This window comes from Trachypithecus francoisi, unplaced genomic scaffold, assembly GCF_009764315.1.
Source record: "Trachypithecus francoisi isolate TF-2019V2 unplaced genomic scaffold, Tfra_2.0 Contig00586, whole genome shotgun sequence".
Classification (NCBI taxonomy): Eukaryota; Metazoa; Chordata; class Mammalia; order Primates; family Cercopithecidae; genus Trachypithecus; species Trachypithecus francoisi.
In genome coordinates, this window is record NW_022680749.1 from 881,877 (window position 1) to 903,424 (window position 21,548).

General features: G+C 36.7%; 1 protein-coding gene across 1 annotated transcript in view; it reads left to right on the forward strand.

Moving 5' to 3' along the window:
- The window catches only part of PCDH15 (protocadherin related 15), a 1,849,154-nt gene that overhangs the window by 715,845 nt on the left and 1,111,761 nt on the right, over positions 1-21,548 (forward strand). Inside the window, exon 4 of the mRNA XM_033215155.1 lies at positions 16,753-16,803. The gene's annotated coding sequence lies outside the window, so the exon portion shown is untranslated. The remainder of the gene's footprint in view (positions 1-16,752; positions 16,804-21,548) is intronic.

A 21,548-nucleotide genomic window follows, 5' to 3' on the forward strand; every position in this document is an offset into this window, starting at 1 on the left:
CCCCAGAAAATGGTTTTCTCTTTTCTACCACATGGCCAGGCAGCAAATTTTTCAAACTTTTATGCTCTGCTTTCTTTTCACATATAAATTCCAATTTCAGGTGATTTCTTTGTTTAGGCAGATGAGTGCAGGCTTTCAGAAGCAGTCAGGCCACATCTTGAGCACAGGCACAATGCCAACAGTCTCTTTTCTAAAGCATAGTAAGACTTTTACTCCAGTTCCCAATAAGTTCCTCACTTCCATTGGAGACCTCCTCAGCTGGGACTTCATTGTTCGTATTCCATTTAGCATTTTGGTCACAATAATTTAGCAAATCTCTTGGAAGTTCCAAACATTTCCTCATCTTTCTGTCTTTTTCTGAGCCCTCCAAACTGTTTCAACCTTGCCCATTACCCAATTCCAAAGTCACTTTCATATTTTCAGGTATCCTTACAGTGATGTACCACTTCTCTGGTACCAAATTCTGTACTAGTCTGTTCTCACACTGTTATAATGAACTTCCTGAGACTGAGTAATTTATAAAGAAAAGAGCGTTAATTGGCTCACAATTTTGCAGGCTGTACAGGTAGCATAGATGGTGAGGGCTCAAGAAACTTACAATCATGGTGGAAGGCAAAAGTGGAAGCAGTCATATATTCACCTGGTGGAGCAGGAGAGAGCAGGAGAAGTTGCCACCGTTTAAACAACCAGATGGCGTAAGAACTCATTCATTATAATGAACACAGCAAGGAAGAAATCTGATGCCATGATCCAGTTACCTTGCACGAAGGCCCTCCAACACTGGGAGTTACAATTCAACATGAAATTTGGGTAGGAACACAGAGCCAAACTATATCTAATATATTCATAAAGTCATATAACATTTTTAATTTCATATTACTGGTAAATACTTATTAAACTTAATGAAATTAGCATTGATTTTTAAATATAAATAGAAAATTTTAAAATTTGGCTACTATGGAATGGTACTCACTGTATTATGACACGCAAAACAGAATCAACAAGTCTAAAATAAAAATGTAGGAAAGTTAATGCTATTGAAACCTACTATTCATATACCATGTCATTTCTCCATAGCTACACCAATAGAAATAATAATAATAATGAATGTGGTTTGTTACAGGTAAAGACCACTGGATGTTTGTATTAGTTTGTTTTTACACTGCTATAAAGATACTGCTTGAGACTGGGTAATTTATAAAGATAGGAGGTTTCATTGACTCACAGTTCTGCATGGCTGGGAGGCCTCAGGAAACTTACAATCATGACAGAAGGTGAAGGGGAAGCAAGGCACATTGTAACAAGGTGGCAAGAGAGATAGATAGTGCAGGGGAAACTGCCAGACACTTATCAACCAACCAGATCTCGTAAGAACTCTCTCACTATCAGGAGACCAGCATGGAAGAAACCGACCCCAAGATCCAGTCAGTTCCCACCTGGTCCTTCCCTTGACATCTGGTGATTACAGTTTGAGATGAGATTTGGGTAGGGACACAAAGCCAAATCATATCAATGCCTAACAGAACAAAATCTGAAAACATTTGGCAAAAAGTTAAAAAGTAAATTTGAGTGTGTGTTTCTCTAGGTACTGTGCTCTTTTTATCATTCATTTATTGTATTTGAATTATGCTTTTCTATACCCATATCATGTAGACTATTAAAAACAGTTTATTGACTTATGCCTGTTATCATTGTTTGAACCTGTATATCCAGGCATGTCTAAACTTTTCATTTATATCCACCAATTAATTTCCTTAAGTCAATATGATTTTAGGATTTATAAAATTATGACAAAAATTTGCACCAATTGATACAAGGCTAATGGAGGTTTAGCTTTGTTAAAGATGTCTCTTCCCCCACAAAGTAATCATAGTAAGAAATGAACTCCTATGAATTCTGAGCTTAATCAGTGAAACTGTACCTGAAGACCTGTATGATCAGCCTCAGAAAATGGCTGCCAGAAAAACTAAGAATGAAACTCAAAGTCTTAAAAATTAGGTACTAGGGTGGACATTTTACTTCATCCTTTCCAGATTATGGAACTGTTTTCATTCCATTCTTGTCAACCTGTCTTTCCCTGATACCTGAGCACTAATCTCATCTCCAACATGTCTTTGTGTTTCCTTTTTTCTTATTACACCTGTAATAATTATGCTTTCCAATGTCCCAGCTCAATTGCCTCTGAACTGTGAAGTCTGGTGAACCCTGACCACATGATGCAGTCCCATTTTATTGAGATATAATATTGGATCCTATCTCTGCTGATACTGGTTTTTTACTTGTTTGTTTATTTGTTTATTTATTCAAGAAATAGTTAATAGTTCACTGATTTACTGAACGAAATTTTAACAAAAACCTATTGTTTTGCATACCCTGTTCTGCATACAAAGGATAAAAATCAGTTGAAAATGTTGGAGTAGGTATTATCAAAATAATTTTGGTAAAATGAAGGGATAGTCAGGCAAATTTTCATTGTAGTTAGGTGATCTGATGGGGATTAATATATTGTGCACAGATAGGAAGTGGATCATATACCATTCTCAATCCTGAGGGTTAGGACTAGATTTCCAATGGTGACATCTATCTAAATCTAATCAAAATGTTATTTGTTATTTTCTATGGTGAAACTAAGAAAATATCTCTCTTTTTAAACAAAACAGTCCATTAAACAGATAACATAGACACTCAAATATAAGGAAAAACATATAATTGTAATTCCATTTTATCTTTACCTTCAGAACTTGAGTAAATGAAGGGTGAATGGAGTGTTTTCCTCAGAAATATATACCTCTCCTCACTTGGTTCAGGGGAGATCGTACTTTGATGACAGAAGAAGGTATTGGTGGTATTGATGTCAGCCACAGGTTATCTGGAGCAGCTGCTGCCACCCAGCCAGCTGTGGAGGCGCCAGTGATGGCAGCAGGAGCGACTGTGGGAGCAGCAGTGGTGGTAATGGGACCCCTGTATCCCACATCTCTGAAGCAGCTAATTGTGCCGCCCCCACCCTCGCACAGCCAGGCAGGACCTGCTCCCAGGCCCGGGGCCTTTGCCATGGCCTCAACCTTGCTCCTCACTGTGTTTCGGGAGCCTGAAAGCACCCAGCTGAAGGCACCACCAGGAAAATGGGCAGAAGAGAAGGACAGACCCAGAACCTGCCCCTGACAGCCCCGTGGAGACAACCTCCCTGGGAGCCGTCAAGAGGGGCCTGACTGAGTCACACGATCATCGGAGAGCAGTTTTTTCCAGCATGGAGGCTGGAGCAGAGAAGGGCCCCCAAGTGAGCAGGTCTGAGGTGGTGCTGTGCTCCACAGAGCCAGTGGTAGCTCCCCAGGAGCAACTGCAGCTGCCCAAGCTGCTACTGTGACCCAGACACCCCTGTGCTCTGGGAGCTGGGAGCAGGCAGGAGACTCACCCTCCCAGACACAGTTGCAGCTGCACAAGCTGCAGTTACGGACCAGGAAATCTTTGCATGCTCAGGGTCCAGGAAGGCCTCCCTGTCACCGCAGGCTCAGAAGTGACTGCTCACACTGTCTGGCTTCTCCCCACAGTTGGGCCTCCTCCAATCAGGGAGCAAAGATGAGGCCAGTCCCAGGTGTTGTCACAACCTGTCCAGGGTTGCACATGCTTGAGGCAGTGCTGATACACTAGCCCCATGCTGCCTTGTCCTCCTCCAGATTTTGGGTGCAAACAAGCGTGGGAGGGAGGCTGAGATGGGGGCTGAGGACACCTCTGCACTGGCCTGCAGTCGCCCCTTCGCATTAATAACCTGGGAGCCATGAACAGAGGCAGGAGGTTGTCAGGCTCCTCAGAGGAAGGCGGGGTCTCGGTGAAGCCCCACCTTCAAGCCAGGGAAGGTCTGAAGCCTGGGGACTGGGCTGTGTGTCCCGAAGACTGGAGTGGGAACTTGTGGTGCCTTTTCTGGACCCACCCATGGCAGCAAATAGACCAGTCAGCACACACTTTCTCCTTTTGGAAGTCCATAAAAGCCCTGGACTCAGCCAGACTCAAGGAGATGATGGGACAATCAGCTGTAGAGAGAAACTACCCTCTCTGCTGAAAGCTGGACACTTGTCGGGACGACCTGCCTAGCAAAGAGGAGTTACCTTTTCTGCTGAGAGCTGAAGAGATGACAGGATGACCAGCTGCAACGAGGAGCTACCCTCTTTGCTGAGGGCTGAACATTCATCGGGATGACCTGCTTAACAGAGAGGAGCTACCCTCTCTGCTGAGAGCTGAGCATTCACTGAGATGACCTGCCTAACAGAGAGGAGCTACCCTCTCTGCTGAGAGCTGAGCATTCACTGAGATGACCTGCCTAACAGAGAGGAGCTACCCTCTCTGCTGAGAGCTGAGCATTCACGGAGATGACCTGCCTAACAGAGAGGAGCTACCCTCTCTGCTGAGAGCTGAACACTCACCAGGACACCCTGGCTACAGAAATGAGTTGCTTACTCTGGGTCTCCTCCGGGCTGTACTATTGGTCAATAAAGCTCCATTGTCTGCATATCTCTTTCTTCCTGGATGTAGGACTAGAACTCTGGACCTGGCAAATGGTAGGGCCCAAAGAGCTGTAACTGTAACACGATATGGGCAATACATGCCTATTGCCTGCCATGTTGCAGGTGACAAAAAGGAGGGAAGAGAGGAGGTAAGAGCCGTGAACTTGTGGGGTCCCAGACCTATGAGCTCCCCAGGCCAGGGCTGTGACAGCCTATTTAGGGCTCTGCAGTTCCTAGTATCTCCAAGTTTCTGGCACCATGCTGTGAACCCCAGTATCACCTGTAGAAGCTGGTTATAGTACGCCTTTTCCAGCCACAGTCTCTCAGATAACTGTGCCAGCACCTGGAGTTGCCTGCCATGCTGCAGCCAGTGTGCCCGGCTATGCACAGTGACTGAACCCCATGCCTACTCACACACCCCTTGCCACTCTGGGTCGAGCTCACCTTTGGCAGGCATGAGATCTAAGCATGTAGCACAGTTGAGCACAGCCAGGCAGGCTGAGTTGTCGGAACCAGCCCAGTGGGCCAGAGCAAAACTCAGGCAACGGCATCACTGGCCAGAGAAGTTTCCAGCTGGTGAACTGACACCCTGAAGATCCCGTAGCAATGTCTCTGTAGCCTGTGTGTTTCTGAAAAGTTCTGGATTGGGTTTCTCCCAGCAGAATATTCTGTCTGAATATCCCAGCAATGTAACAGCATACTTCTTCAGAAAGAGGGGTTCTGAAGGGGTTCTCGACTTCTTAGGCCTACCTTAGGGTTGTCAAGTCTTTCATTGAGAAAGCTCAGCTTTCATAGAGTATGATGTATCTATACAAACTTCTTAAAATTATTTTCCATCATATCATTAGGAATTTAAAAGAGTTGCAGTACAGAAAGTGATTATCCCTAGATCATAATATTGCAATATCACACATATACCTCATTGGTTTATTATTGTGCTTACAGACATGAATTAATTGAAGGGACAATTGGGGGAGCAAAGAGGATAAATTTCATATTTGTTTGGAGAACACTGTATTTATAGAAATGAGTGTTTCCAGGGAGTCTTAACAATAATAATAGCAACAACCATAACAATAATGAGGGTTCATGTGAATCAAAGGGCAGAGACCAAGAGAGCATACAGTGAAAACACAGGTAAAGACTGGATAAATACTAAGCTCAGTATGTGACATCTTCATCACATGACATGGCATTGTGGAAGCAATAACTGTCAACGGTAAAAATGCTGTAGGGCTTGGAGGGGGGATTTATAGTGTATCCAGAGGAAGGATTGTTTTCTGATTCAGTTTCTTCTCAATACATTTTGGAGAATATAAAAAAGAAGAAATACATGCATAATTATACTGAGTGAAAATCAGATATTTTTCAGTTAGTCTGTTAGAAGCATACCTGGAATATATTTAGTGTGTCATATGTTTATTAGTATCATTAATTTTGCTTTCTTGTTTAGTAATTACTACCTGTTTTCCTCAGATAAAAATATACATTTGAATTATAGCTGAGTCATCAATGACCTACCAACATACATTCATGGAAAGGAATCATCTCTTTCCTTTTCTCTGTGACTTCTGCCATGAAAAGAAAATGTAGAGTGATGGTGCACATACAAAAAGCAGAGAATGTGGATCCATTAGGTTTGTGACGGATATATTGCAATTAAACTCACTTTTACTGAATACTTTCTGTTTTCCAGACAATGTGCCAGGTTCTGAGGAGACAATAGTTATTAGGGTAACATGATCTCTGCATGTTAACATGATGCCTGCATCATGTTAAGACCTAATAATCTTATGAGAAAACAGAAATTCCTAGGGAGGGACTGATGGTGGGATTTTAAACATTTCTTAGCATATCTGATAACATAATATTCAACATACAGTCATGGATTCTCATGTACTTGCTGTCTCACATTATATACTAGGATGTACCTTTATACATGAACACCCCTTACCTTTTGAATTTGTAAAATGTTTTGCACTCTCTCTCCTCCAGGTTATTTCTCAAACAAACTGACACGGAGATGTTGGAGGTATACTACCCCTGAAAATTAGTTAAGAGCCTAGCACTGAGCTAATTGTTCTACCTACGTTATTTCACACAATCCTCACATAAATCCTGGAGTCTAAATTATGAAAATAAACATAGAGAAAAAAAAAGAAATTTAAAATCATCAAATTGTATGTACAAATGCATGCATTTATTTTGGAATTTATGTTTTATTTTCATGTGAGCTTGGTAAAATTACTAACAGACCGGGATTTAAAATTTATTTAAATTGTTGCAATTTAAATTAAAGTAGAAAGAAAATTTTAAAAAATCTAATAGATTTCTGAGTCGTATTTTAAAAACAATTGTATTCGAAACAGAATATTCAGAGAGAATAGTCATCTAGGTCCTCCACTGATGATGATTCTTGTGCAGACTTTCAATGATGTGGATAATATTCTGGAAGGATTACTTTACAAATTGGATGTTGGATTATTTTCTGCCTGGGACATTTCTGAACCAGCCCCTTTTGATTTCTCTCCCTTATTGCTTAGGGAATATCAGATGCAGTTTTTTTTTTTTTTTTTTTTTTTTTTGAGACGGAGTCTCGCTCTGTCGCCCGGGCTGGAGTGCAGTGGCGGGATCTCAGCTCACTGCAAGCTCCGCCTCCCAGGTTCCCGCCATTCTCCTGCCTCAGCCTCCCGAGTAGCTGGGACTACAGGCGCCTGCCACCTCGCCCGGCTAGTTTTTTGTATTTTTTTAGTAGAGACAGGGTTTCACCGTGTTAGCCAGGATGGTCTCGATCTCCTGACCTCGTGATCCGCCTGTCTCGGCCTCCCAAAGTGCTGAGATTACAGGCTTGAGCCACCGCGCCCGGCCATCAGATGCAGTTCTTTGGCAGTTTAATGCCTGAAGGCTTCAAGCTCACTCTGACCTTAGGATGAGAGAAAGATTTTGCCTTTTCCTCCTTTGTCTTTCCTACAGAGTTCCCTCTCTGTAAACCTTTGAATTGTGCATTGTTACCAGATGTGAGGCCAAATGAGATTAACCAATTTAGCTTAATCTGAGTATATTTAGAAACTAAATCTGAGCATATTTAGAAAGTAAATCCGTTAATCTGCTGCATTAAAAGTGGCTTATCATATTGAAAAGGAAATGTTAAGAGGGAGAAATTTTTGTATTCATGACAGGCATGCAAGTGTTCTGTTTTGAAAGAAGAGTTCTTCATGACTCAGACATCTCCACCCCTGTTCCTGTCCATAGGGAACTATTGATTCTCATATTAACATTGGAAAAGACACCTCTTTCCAGCTTTCTAAGGATTATAGCAATATTATCTTTCACGACCTAGTTTCCTTCAAAAGCCTTGCCTTCTCAGGCTTCCTGTAACTGTCCTAGGAGCTGGCATTTCTTATCTTGTTTGCAAATAATCTCACATCATCTGAACTATTACAACACTTTTAAAGTGATAAAGAGATCAAATAATTAACTTGTTGCATTAGAAATGAAGAAAAATGTGGAAAAATTCATAAATGCATGATTCTATTTCTTTGATGGCATGCTTGGAAACTCCATTAGCTGAATTTATCTCATCATTTATCAAGTAAATTCATTGGCTATGCCAGGATTTTGTACATTTCACTGAAATAAATACAATGTTGCTTGTATGTGCTTATGATGATAAAATAATGATTAAATGAATTTAAAGGATTAAAGCCTGTGTCCAAGTTCTGACATAATTATTATTTTTAATCCCTGTTGGAGAGGAAAAAAAAAGAAACACTTTTGATATTATCCTTCTATTTCAGTGTATCAACATCTTTATAATGTGGCACTGTGCAACTGAGGAAAGAATCTGGGCTTTGAGGCCAAATCCTTGCTCTGTCATTTATTTATTAGGTGTGGGGCCTCAGGCAACTTCTCTGAACACTGGTTTTCTTATATGAGTTTGAAAGAGGTATAGTCATTTCTGCTTCATAGTGTAGTTGTGTGGCCAGAGCCAAAATAGGTAATAGAAAATGCCTGATACATAGCAGATGCTCAAGGAACAAAAGCTACTTTTAAAATATAATTTTTATTTCTCTTGTATTTTATCTTTGTCCTTTTTTTCTTTATACCCACCTTCTCGCCTTTTCTCCACACTTTACCTCTTGCCCTCCTGAGAGTAAGCTGTGATACCTCAGATAGCACATGGAAATTGATAGAGTTAAGGAAGTGCAGCATACTGAAGTGATGTGATAAAGTGTGGGGCAGCTAGGGAAAAAAAAATATTCTGTTTTTGTTTGTTCATTTGCCTGATTGGTAGTTTATTTCTAGTCTTTCCTTAAGGCACCTAAATATCATGGTTCCCTCTGATGGCACAGAAAGACAAAGGCTCTCTCTCTTTACATTTCTATCCATTATGCTGTTATGTAAATATATAATTGTAAATGCAACTTAGTGGAAGCTATAACTGAAATAGTTATGAAAGTATTTTGTCATCTTATGTAGATTTTGTTTCAATCTGAGATTTTTTTTAATCATCATATAATTGAACCCAAACCAGGTTGACCTAGGAGGGAAAATATTTAGGATAGGCATGTAAGCTACCACAATCAAGTACATAAATTGTAATTAGGTAGTCTCCTCTCTTTGTATAGTTAGATGGAGTATGAAAATCTATTGGAGGTATTGTTTAAAGTACAACCTTGCATAAATAGGCTAAAATTTAGGCTTAAGATGTAAAGTTAAAATACAATAGGCCGGGCGTGGTGGCTCATGCCTGTAATCTCAGCACTTTGGGAGGCTGAGGCGGGCGGATCACAAGGTCAGGAAATCGAGACTATCCTGGCTAACACGGCGAAACCCCGTCTGTATTAAAAAAATACAAAAAACTAGCCGGGCGAGGTGGCGGGCACCTGTAATCCCAGCTACTCTGGAGGCTGAGGCAGGAGAATGGCGTGAACCCGGGAGGCGGAGCTTGCAGTGAGCCGAGATTGCGCCACTGCACTCCAGCCTGGGCGACAGAGCGAGACTCGGTCTCAATAATAATAATAATAATAATAATAATATAATATAAGAAGAAGAAAATGACAGTAATTGTACTTCCACAGCAGAATATATAGTGATTTTACAAAGGTTAAGTTAAAAGAAGAGAGAGGGAAAACCAAAAAACAACCAATGATTTTTAGTTTTGCTTTTATCTTCGTTTAATTTCAGAGCATGATATTGTTTCATTGACATACATAGAATAAAACTGAGGGCATAAGTATCATGTTAAAACGAATAGGACAACATAGTAACTAAAGCCAGTGAAAACATTTGCTTCGAAAAGGCAGTTATTTGTGCCATAATAGTAATAATGTGTCATTGTCTAGAGTGCACTCAGGATAAATGGTTCAGCATTACCAATTATACATCTTGGCTTGGCAGCCTGTAGTTTTATTGTTGTGGGAGGGAACTATGCTCTTCATATTCCCTTGACAAATGAACTCTACCGTTTAAATAACTGTTGAAACACTGCCATAAAATGAAGATGTACAGAACAGTGTGTTTGTGGAAAAATGACTTAGTTCCTCTGAGTCGTTTTAGAAAATTAGCACAATGCATTAAATCAGGTGTCAGGAAATTTCATGCTCATACCTACAGTAACTTTTATTTGTGAATCAATTATTAAATTGTTTCTAATACTGGATTACAGTTTAATTATACTTAGTGCTCTCTAATGCTTCATAAAATACTTTTCCAAAAAAAAAAAAAAATAACGACACGAAATAGGTTTAGTTTCTTGTTTCTATTTTTATTTTTCAGATTTCATTTTGTTTTCTGTAGTTACAATATTATATGTGACCTATACAGAGAAACATTCTAATAGGGAGCAAAGTGATCATCATATTCTTAGCTATTATACTTTGGAAGTCTGAATGGTCTTCAAAATGAATTTGATATATTTTCTTAACCTGTGAATTAAAATAATAGCTTCAACTTACTTTAAAGGTAATGAATAATGCTTTGCTAAGACTATTTTAAACACATTGAATATAATAAAATTTGAAGTTTATTTTCAAAAAAGCCATATATTCAATTGTTTAGTTATGTAGTCACTTCCCATCCAAATGAACACTGTAATGTTCATTTTATTGGCTTGGTATCCCTTCTTTTCTTTCATACCTAGTCTGTTTCCTCATTCATACCTCCAACTGTCATCTTTATGAAGGTCATTCTTTTCGGCATTTGAGTAAGGGAAGGGCAATGAAAATGATCATATATATTTGGCCACCTAAAGAACAAAGTCGAATTTGAAAAGTCAGGGATAAAAGCCATTACTTGTTAAAGAGACTAGGTTCTATATTATATACATAGTGATGATAATCCCCCTAATTGGGAAAGAAGAACCTGTAACTCGAGGAGATGAAGCAGCTTGCCCAAGTACAGTGACTGCTAAAATTGCAGCGCAAAACTGCGTATCTATGCTGTCTTTGAAGTCCATGCTCTTTCTCTCCCTCTCAGATGATTAAAATAAATAGCTAATGAGAAAATATAGCCAAGGCACAGACATTCCATGAATTTATTTATCTAGAGCAGATTACGGCCATTTGGGGGAGGGGGGCATACACATCCTCAGTAAGGGTACTGATACTTCGCCCAGAAATGACATATCTCCTGGTTTGTTGTATTAGCCCATTTGCACCCTGCTATAAAGAACTACCAGAGACTAGGTAATTTATAAAGAGAAGAGGTTTAATTGACTCAGTTCCACAGGCTGTACAGAAAGCATAGCTGAGAAAGCCTCAGGAAACTTACAGTCATGGCAGAAGGGCAAGGGGAAGAAAGCATCTCTTAACATGGTTACAGGAGAGAGAGGGATCAAAGGGGGAAGTGCTACACACTTTCCAACAACCAGATATCCTGAGAAAATATTATCAATCATTAGAATAAGAAGGGAGAAATCTGACCCCGTAATCCAATCATCTCCCACCAGGCTCCTCCCCCAACATTGAGGATTATGACTCATCATGAGATTTGGGTGTGGACAAAAGGCCAAACAATATCAATGGCGTATCAGCTCTTTCAAATAGGATAATGACATGTGCATCCACATTTGTTTTTACCTGACATGATAATATATGAAAGTAGGTATAGAATTTATTGATTAAGCCCAACAACTCAATATCAAGATATAAAATAAGATTCATTCTTTGAATATAAATGAGACAGTCATTTGTTTGTTTGCTTGTTTTAGTTACATTAAAATGCAGGTGAACTTGAAGCTGTGATTTCCTGAGCTTTTGGAAGAATGGATCCTGTAATATTGCAAAAAAAAAAAATCATTTGAACTAGAATTTATTAATATGAATATTTGGTAAATTTTCTTAGTAAATATTTATATAGAAGATCTTCAGATGCACAGTTATAAAATTAAGATTTTCTGATGAGAAGAAATTAATCCATTCCATATTAATTAGGTTATCTTCCAAATACTTTTTGTATGATTTATTCCTAGAACTTTTGAAATAAATGACTACAAATATTTTACTTTTAGTTGCTCAAATCGATTTATTAAAAGAGGGAATAGGGATCTTAACTATATATTCACAAGCATTATCAAGTCATTTTCAGTTAAGTTTTTCTATAGAAGTAATGGATTATAATATGAGTCATATAAGGACTACCTAAGACTGTCTATGTAGGTGCCAGGTAAATTACATTGACTACATGTTAGAAAAAAAATGACATTTATTTAAGGTAGGAGTAAATCTCTAAAATAATGTGGTCATGAAATAAATATATGTGTGTATGTCAATTGCTAAAATATAAGGCAAATTCATGAATAAATCACATTATTAGCATGTATATTGCCACCAGATGATAAAATTCTCTGTGCCTTATAAACATCAAAATCTACATTCAAAAGCAAGATTACATATATTTCATAGAGATTTGACACTGGTTGATGAAGTTCTGCATTAAAATTGTACCAATTAAGCAGTTCTAGAAAACCGTAACCTTAATGCTCTAGCTTTGTCCTATTTTATTTTATTCATTTATATGTTTTTGAGATAGTGTCTCACTCTGTCATTCAGCTCACTGCAACTTCCACTTCCCAGGCTCAAGCGATCCTTCTACCTCAGGCTCTTGAGTAGCTGGCAGACAGACACCACCACACCAGGCTAATTTTTTGTAGAGATGGGGGGTCTCACTGTGTTGCCCAGGCAGGTCTTTTTTTTTTTTTTTTTTTTTTTGAGACGGAGTCTTGCTCTGTCGCCCAGGCTGGAGTGCAGTGACCGGATTTCAGCTCACTGCAAGCTCCGCCTCCCGGGTTTACGCCATTCTCCTGCCTCAGCCTCCGGAGTAGCTGGGACTACAGGCGCCCGCCACCTCGCCCGGCTAGTTTTTTGTATTTTTAGTAGAGACGGGGTTTCACCGTGTTAGCCAGGATGGTCTCGATCTCCTGACCTCATGATCTGCCCGTCTCGGCCTCCCAAAGTGCTGGGATTACAGGCTTGAGCCACCGCGCCCGGCCCCAGGCAGGTCTTTAACTTCCGAGCTCGAGCGATCCACCTGCCTTGGCCTTCCAAAATGCTGGGATTACAACCACGAGCCACCACACCTGGCCGCTTTGTTCTATTTTAATATTCACTTGGTTATTGTTATCACAAGGTCTAGAGCACAAATGATACCCTAAATGTGTAAATCTAGTGCCGCATCTTTTAATAATTAATTTCTAAAGCAATCTGAACATTACCTGGTGACCAATACTATCATAATACTCTAATTACAAGATAAAGGGCAGAGAGTTTTGGTAACTTGGCTTGCTTATTCTGAAAGTAAAATATTTTGTGACAACTTTACTACATTGAGACTGAGACATAAACTGGGTCACTGAAGGTTAATTTCCACGCTATGCTCCTATTGAGTGGTGAAATTCATATCTAGAACAATGTATTGTTGCCATTTATCCATCGTCATATGTACAGTTTTTGTTTAAGCAAATTGGAACATATCTTGGTGATGTTTGTGTTAAAAAACCAAATCATAGTAATGCTTTTTAATGTCAAAGGCATTCCTGAAGAAATCTGTAGAATGCAATTTTTATTTGTAAAAGTAATGGAGTAAAATTAATGTCTTCCTTTTGAAATGCAAACAAGTTTAACTTTTATCACTTATTTAGTTACCACCTTAACTAAATACTGGTAAACTTATCCTAAACTTTAGATAAAATCAACAAGGATTATTTAAGACTTTGCTCACATCTCCTTCAATCTGCCCTATTTATTAAATATTATAAGTTTCAGCCACCCTACTCACAACCTTCTTTTTTTACACTGACAATTTTTCCCCTTAAAATTGTCACATTAGAATGTTGTATGTAAGTTACTTGTTTTATTTGTGTTGCACATTGTTTATTTCCTGGGTATTGCTGCCAAGTAAGTCCAAAGTAAAAAACTTTTAAAAATGTGTTCACTGATATATTCCAGGTGCCTAGAAAGATGCCAGATACACCTGGTATACAGTGATCAATAAGTTTGAACATGCCTTAAATAGTAAGTAAAAAATTTAAACAATTAGTGACAACAACACAGTAAATCTTTTGTGGGTGTATATGTTTTAATTTTTTTTCTTACAATTAATTGCATAGGCAGATAAAGAATACTAATTGTTACAATTGAGAAACATTTTAGGGAGGCTTTGATTAAATGTCTTTTTTTTTTTTTAAAAAAAGCATTTTATTATGGGAATGCACAGCAAATTTTAAGCAACTCTAAAAATTACCTAGTTTCTACTGAAATACATATTTGAAAAATACGTTATTCCTTTGTTAGAAAGTTATAAGAGTAATACAACTATAAATAGAACATCTTCCGCCGGGCGCGGTGGCTCATGTTTATAACCCCAGCACTTTGGGAGGCCGAGGCGGGCAGATCACGAGGTCAGAAGACTGAGACCACCCTAGCTAATATGGTGAAACCCCTTCTCTCTACTTAAAATACAAAATATTAGCCGGGCGTAGTGGCAGGCATCTGTAGTCCTAGCTACTTGGGAGGCTGAGGCAGGAGAATTGCTTGAACCCAGGAGGCAGAGGTTACAGTGAGCTGAGACTGGGCCACTGCACTTGAGCCTGGGCCACAGAGTGAGACTCTATCTAGAAAAAAAAGAAGAGGAAAGGGAAAAGGGAAAAGGGAAAAGGGGAGAGAGAGAGAGAGAGAGAGAGAGAGGAGAGAGAGAGAGAGGGAGAAAGAAAGAAAGAGAAATCATCTTTAATCTCTATCATGAAGTAAAAATAAAATCATTGCTGGGATAGTTTATAAACTTTATAAATTTATTTTCTCATACTTAGAAACAGCTGAAAAAGAAAGCACCATTTAAGTAGATATTTACTTTCATATCCTTGTGATAAATAACAATATTTGAAATATTAAGATAAAAATTAACAAATTAAAAAATACCTTAAGGATAAACTATTTCAGCATCAGTTATTTGCATCATCTTAATGTATTAGGATATAACTTAGATCCACTTTATATTCATTTAATTTCCACAAATAAATACTCTAGCGAATTATTTATAGGAACTTCATACAGCTGAATTTCTTTTGGTGTAATAATAACTTTTTTAAATGGCAATCGTTACTTTTATGAGAGCTTCTAATTCCAATCTTGTTATGAATGTGCTGCATGATCTTAAGCAAGACTGTCTTGCAGAAAAATGTAGAGTTCAGTCTTAATGTTTTCCAAGTTTCCTTCTTCTATGATCTTATACCTTTGTCTCTTATTGTACTATATATGATTTCGCTTTTATAGTAAAACACGTTGCATTAAGAAATATACATCTACTCTTTTAATTTACCAGTTTTGTATTTTTTAAATGGATATGTTATACTGAAACCATGGTTAGAACTATAATCTTTCATTCTATATGTTATCTGTATATTCAGGATTCAAAATATTTCTTGTACTGTTTTCCTTGGGACTACATTTTCAAAAGGAAAGTGCTTTCATAGGGGTCTGCCTTGTTCTAGGCAGTAAATAAATACTGCTTAGGACAATACTGAACTAGGTATTTATTGGATAGAAAATTCAGTATTCCAATAAGTACTTAACTAGGTATTTATTGGCTAGAAAAATGATACAATGGATTATATCTTTATCTTATTTATTGAGAGAAGTGAGAGTTGCTGAAAAATCTGGGAAATATAAATAAAACATAGTGTGATTATCATCCTGGAATACTCCTTAATTATCTTCTCTTAAGTATTAACTTAAATATCTTTTCTCAAAGCCCACAAAATAAATTATAGTTTTTTCAAGATATGAAAATAACCCTAATTTATTATTGTATTATTTTATCCAAAACTTTGATATTCTTCAAAATATTGCAGTGTGAAATATATCATTCTTCCATTTTTAAATAAATGAGCATATTAAATATATGTAAAATGTGTTAGGTTTTTCTTGAATTGCTATAAAGAAATACCTGAGACTGGCTACTTTTTAAGAAAAGATGGTTTAATTGGCTCGTGGTTCTGCAGTCTGTATAGGAAGCATTGTGCCGCTTCTGCTTCTGGGAAGGCCTCAGGAAGCTTCCAATCAGGGTAGAAGGTGAAGAAGGGGCAGGCATCTCACATTGCAAAAGTGGGAGCAATAAAGAGTGGGAGTGAGTGGTGTCACACACTTTCAAACAAACAGACACTGTGAGAACTCACTCTCACCAGCACCAAGCCATGAGGGATTTGCCCTCATGATTCAAATACTTCCCATCAGGTCCCACCTCTAATGCTGGAGATTACATCTCAACATGAGATTTAGAGGGGATATCCAAACTATATTATACAGAAAGAAGGATTTTTTTTCATAAGCTATTTTATTACCCAGGTGTAATCATCAAATATATTCAGCTATATTTATTTCTCAGTTTGAGGTAAAATAACTAGTATATCAAATCTAAACACAATATGCCTTATGCATTATTTCCATACTGCTTGTGAAATTTGAAGAACTGGTTTCCAAAATGATCTAATATCTGAATCTAAAAGCACTTAAAGATAAAACATTTTGTGAACGCAAAATTTAACTAGAATTAACACATTTCTAATGGTACACACATATATAACATTTGTTTCTGGCTGTAAGAACAAATAAAACAAGCTATAAAATATATAAACACCAGAAGTCACAAATAAATAGTTAGTAGTTAACAAATAGTTTTCTTTTAAATAACTGCATAATTGTTGTTTCAATTCAAATTAGAAAATGTCTTTGACTGAATAAGTTCTTTTTATTTACAGGAATTTGCGTTGTCATGTTTTGAAATACCATTCCAAAGACCTGCAAATAAGGTATGATATATTTTATTTAATATTCAAGTATGTGTTTAAAATTTCATGTCAACAGTTTACAAACTAAGAACTGTATCTCAAAAGAGAATCATAAGTAGATTGTTGGTTTTTGGATTCAAGTTATAACTATCATTTTTTATGTTGCAGTTACTTTGTGATTGTTCTTTCCTTTTATTGAAAACCCACTTGTATAGAGATGTCCACTATTTGCTGGCTTATTCAAGTACAGGGTCAATTGTTTGAAGCAGAATAACAATGTTGGTTTTGCTTAATTTATTTGCCATCCATCAAAGACTTTCTTGGCAACATATTATGTAGCAACTGTCATGCAGCAATTGATATACAGAATGTAACTCATGTAGAAACATTTGTCCAAACCCAACAGCCACAGGAGCAAGATCGTGGGAAAATATGAAGTAACCAATATTTGGAAAAACATAAAATCTAAAATCTGAATTTGGGTTATAGTAAGACACTGAAAGAGTTCTTTTTAAAATATATGTGTATGGCTTTTTTTTTCTCAATATGTAATTGCTTGTTGGAGTCATATAAAAGCACCTAATATTAAATTGAATTAAGGTATTACCTGAGATTTTAATATTAGAAATCCCGGTTTGTTGTTGTTGTTGTTGTTTACTTTGTATATTATAAGGGGAAAATATTGCATTTAACAACAAAAGCATTTGGATATGCCAGATCACTTATTTGTGGTTCTTTTCTCTTTGAAGAGACTCATGTAACCAATGTTTTTCTGCCTGAGTGCTTGCTAAAAGGAAGGAAGAAAGTGCAGAAATATTAAAATCTGAAAAGTAAATGTCAATCTTCAAGGCCCTGGCTTTTAGGAAAACTTAAGGAGAAGAAATATTTTTTTAAAAAACATCTTATTGGCATGAATTGGCATTCATATTACAAGTAAAAATCCAGTTCATAGAACTAAGCTATTTTTCTTTTTTTGGCTGGGAAATTCAGCTGCACCTTAATCTAGGGAATAAATCAAGAAGGAAGTATTGTAGTTCATTATTTCAGTCATGTTTTCATTCTTATACTCTCACTAGAACTTTCAGAAAAGTCAACAGCTGCGTAGAAGAATTTGGAATCTTTTCAAACTTGTACGTCTCAGCTGTTTCTCCTCTAGTTTTTGAAGGAGGCAAAATTAGATGTGAATGCTTTATGAATATACTTTCAATGCATGTTTCTAATTGAATATAGTAAAATAAAATTGAAAGTTAAATAAAAAATAACTGATTTGCATTTATGTTTACCTACTTTGTTTCCTTAAAAATACCCCTGGACGTGGTGGCTAACGCCTGCAATCTCAGCACTTTGAGAGGCAAAGGCGGGTGGATCACAAGGTCAGAGGTTCGAGACCAGCTTGACCAACATAGTGAAACCTTGTCTCTACTAAAAATACAAAAATTAGCTGGCTGTGGTAACATGCACCTCTAGTCCTGGCAACTCAGGAGGATGAGGCAGGAGAATCGCTTGAACCCAGGAGGCGAAGGTTGTTGTGAGCCGACATCGTGCCACTGTACTCTAGCCTGGGCAACAGAGTGAGAGTCCATCTCAAAATATATATGTCTATCCTTAGAACCCTTAGCTATTTTTCAATTATATTATCACCAATAATCAAATTTTAAAAGAAAAGTAGATTAATGTGTATGGCTAAAAAAAACCTTGACTGATTCAGCTTGTTCTTTTTAGTGACATATACCTCAAAATAATAAGAACTATTGTTTCTTTGGTTCCCAAAATAATTATTAACCAAAACAGAAAGACAAATTGCAATAAAAACATCCCAAATTAAACAAAATAATGTTTTGCAGAGGAAATTTCTTGCCTCTTTTAGGAGTATTATTAGTTGGCATCATATAGTTAAATTACTAAAAGAATCTTACTGGTCTCTGACAAATGAGACAACAGTGCAAAGGGGGCAAAATCCTCTTCTTTAAGCTGTTATTCAGAGAACAGAAGGTGTAAAAATACAGTAGTGGTGAAATAATTTTTCAAATATTAAATTATCTCTTGTCTTTGAGGTATTTGTCTGAGTATGGTACAATGAAGCCTCACCCAGACATTCAGCTCAAGAATTGCTATCATTTCCAAAGTCTTCAACCTGAGTGTTTAGATCATTCTTCCTGCTGCCTGAGTGGTAGTATGCTATGAATAATCTGTAGAAGTATAATCTCTGGGGCAGTAAATCTAAGATTTCTTATAGATGGGCCCTTCATGACTGACTTTTAGGAGAAGAGGAATTATGAATAGCCACAGTCCAAATGATTAGTATGTGCCGTTGTTCTACTCTTATCAGGGTAAAATGAGGATACACTATAGTTATTTTTATTGTTCATTCTAAGAAGCTGTCTTTAAATATCTATTTTTATGTATGTCCATATTTAAAAGATAAAAGAATGCACATCATGCTTTCTTATCTGAATTTTTATTCTTGATTCTGCTGTCAGAGTGATGAATATGTATAGACAGTCACGTTGCAAGAGAACTTCTAAGAGTGACGGAGATAAGAAAATACTTAGTATACTCAGTAGCAGATAAATGAAAAGGAAATCTGTTGGTTACATTTGGTATTCAGTTCTTTTAATCAGTGCTGGTAAGGCAGGCTTCCAAAATATTTTAGAATATTTAACATTCACTACTTCTTACGTACAGGCCCAGAGGACATTAAGCAAGCAGAAGTTGCTTGCTTTGGCTAATTCTATCTCTCCTATTTTTGTAATGCTCTATAATAAGCAGACTTCCTGCATTCACATGCCATTTTTATTTCTTTATGAATTTGGTGTCTTTCTAGTTGGCCAAAGGAATAACTGAATTTTTAACACAGAAATAAAAATCACTTTCAACATTGTGCTTATTACAGGTATAGATAATCAATAATTGATATTTGAACAACAAAATGTTTAAAATTTGGAGTTCAACTTTTAGGTCAATCTGAATAATCTCTTAATTTTGTATCTCTTCTTTCCTGTGCTGTATCCTCTACTTCTAAATCTGGTTGGCCCACATTACTTTTGTTTTGGCTTAAGTGGTTCATAAAATAATTTCTGTATGCCTTTCTACCTGTGCTATCACTTAAGGTTTTCTTCAAGCATGACTGTTAAATTCTTCCCTATAGCCTGTCCATTGACAATACATTGTATTAGTGTTGTCTCTCCAGCTAGATGACAAGTTTCTGGTGAGATGGACTATGTTTCTATGGGACAATAGACAAAAAACAAAAATGCTTCTGAATTCAAATAACTAAAATGATCATGTCATATGTACCTGCTTAGCACAAGTTATCAAGAAATTAATTGATAATGTATTATAATAAGTGTCTTATTATAAACAGCAAGCAAAGAGATTACAGACTGTATAAATGCTGTTTATCCAGTGATCAGATGATTAGACAAGCAAGGCTACAATCACAACGAAAGTCATCTAGAACTTAATAACTGATTTTCTTCTCCCTATAGTCATATTCTAAGAACCTGTGAAGAACAAGCTCTAATTTCATCACTTGCTTAGAGCTGTTGTATACATAATTCAGAAATTCTGTAACAGTTTCATCTGTCATAACTATGAATTATTATATTTTATGTAATCTAGGAAATTATTACTCTCTATTTTGTAAAATGAGGAATAGAGAATGTTTACATACCCAATTCCTTTTCAGTATTTGTTAATTTAATTTAATCTGGGATTAAAATTTTATTGTTTTAATTTTTTAACAATATTTATATGCTTTTTCATGGAAATGCACCCCCACACCCGAAACACATACACACTAACCAAGTAAGTTATTCTGCTCAAGAACAAGTTACTTTATTAGCATTTTTAAATCATCAGTGAGAATACAGAGATAACAGTTGGGGTGAGGACTTACCTCATGCAAATAATTTACAGATTAAATATATAATTTTAGTTAAAATATTCAGCTAAATGGCACTTAACAAATGCTTAATAAATAGTATTTTCAATTAATGGTAATCACACAAACATTTACAGTTAAATTTCTCATTTTCAGTGCATTATAGAACATATTTTATATATTTTTTTAAATCTTAGTATTAATTACCATTTTTGGTTTTCAGTGTATTTTTTAGAATTTTTTTAATTTCCTATTTTGCATATTTCAAAATTCCTATTTACTATGAACATGTGTAACTTATTTGCTGGAATAAAAATTTTAAGCTGAAACTTTTCAAGCTGAGGGCCGTCTAATATACCCCAGTGTCTAATAATATAGATAGTTTATCAATCTAATTCCAATATCTTTGGGTGATTTTCCCTCTCAATCTTTTATATTTCTTTGTCATGAACGTTTGAAAAGTCCAAAAGGAGATGTGCTATGTTACATTTCTCATTAAGTTGGCCTGGAAATGAAATTTTAAAAATGTGATTTCCTTTAAATTGAGGGAAAATATTTTCTAAAAATAGGTGTGGTGACAGGTGCCTATAAACTCAGCTACATGGAAGGCTGAGGCAAGAGAATTGCTTGAACCCAGGAGGCAGAGACTGCAATGAGCCAAGATAGCGCCACTGCACTCCAGGTTGGGTGACAAGAGTGAAACTCCCATCTCAAAAAAAAAAAAAAAGAAAAGTTGTTATTGTTTTCATTCTCAATCACTTTATTTTCCATTAATTTCTCTAATTCAGTGATGGAATATTCTAGATCAATCCTCCCCATGCATCTCAATGTTGTTTGTTTAATTATTGGTTTACAATCACTCTTTTTTCATTAATTTCTCTAA